The 1,008-nt window shown below is 30.2% G+C and overlaps 1 protein-coding gene across 1 annotated transcript in view; it reads left to right on the top strand.

Moving 5' to 3' along the window:
• Nucleotides 1–772: 772 nt before the first annotated feature.
• The window catches only part of LOC106872510 (uncharacterized), a 29,049-nt gene continuing 28,813 nt past the window's right edge, over nucleotides 773–1,008 (top strand). Inside the window, exon 1 of the mRNA XM_014919528.2 lies at nucleotides 773–931. The gene's annotated coding sequence lies outside the window, so the exon portion shown is untranslated. The remainder of the gene's footprint in view (nucleotides 932–1,008) is intronic.

Here is a 1,008-nt window from a genome sequence, read left to right as displayed (position 1 = left end):
TATATATATATATATATATATATATATATATATATATGTATATATATGTTCACATATATATATACACACACACATATACTTTCATGCTTATATACATACACATAGACACATTCATATTTACATATCTGTGTGAATGTATCGATGCACATGCGCGCACGCGGGTCTATGTGTGTGCAATCAATACGGTCTCCTTTGACATTTTCTAAACCACGTTAATGCGCACAAACACACTCACACGTAAACACGCATGCACACACATGCACACATATACAGATATACATTCATGCATACATACATACATACATACATACATACATACATACGTACGTACGTACGTACATACACATACATATATGCATACATATTTGCAAACATACATACATGCACACATGCATATATATATATATATATATATATATATATATATATATATATATATATATATATATATATATATATATATATATATATATATATACATACACATATATATAACCGAACATACTCATACATTTGCATGCAGGCATATATATATATATACACATATAGATGCATGCACACACATGCATAAATACATGCATATATATACATACAAACATGCAGACATACACACATACTTACATACATGCATACATACACACATACGTATACATACATACACACACGCATGCATACATACATACACCCACACATAATTACACACACACACATTATCACTCTCACGTTCCTGAGCTGCTTTGAAAGAGGCGTGCGTGATTATCAATCATACAACCAGGTGTTCCGATATTTGGGAAGGTCTCTCAGGAGTATGTCAAACCATTCTATATAAATGCTGAAACTTTACAGAATCTCCAGTTTCCTGCCAGATATCGTTGCATTTATTTGCTAAGCAGCTTCACTCCGTGAGATTTTCGTCAATTTAACTTTTAAGGTAAGTTTCAAATCAGTTGTTATATATACATAAATATATATATATATATATATATATATAAATACATGTGTGTATAT

This window comes from Octopus bimaculoides, chromosome 9 (genome assembly GCF_001194135.2).
Source record: "Octopus bimaculoides isolate UCB-OBI-ISO-001 chromosome 9, ASM119413v2, whole genome shotgun sequence".
NCBI classification, from domain to species: domain Eukaryota; kingdom Metazoa; phylum Mollusca; class Cephalopoda; order Octopoda; family Octopodidae; genus Octopus; species Octopus bimaculoides.
Note: the sequence above shows the minus strand (reverse complement) of the source record. Positions and strands in the feature narration are given on the sequence as shown.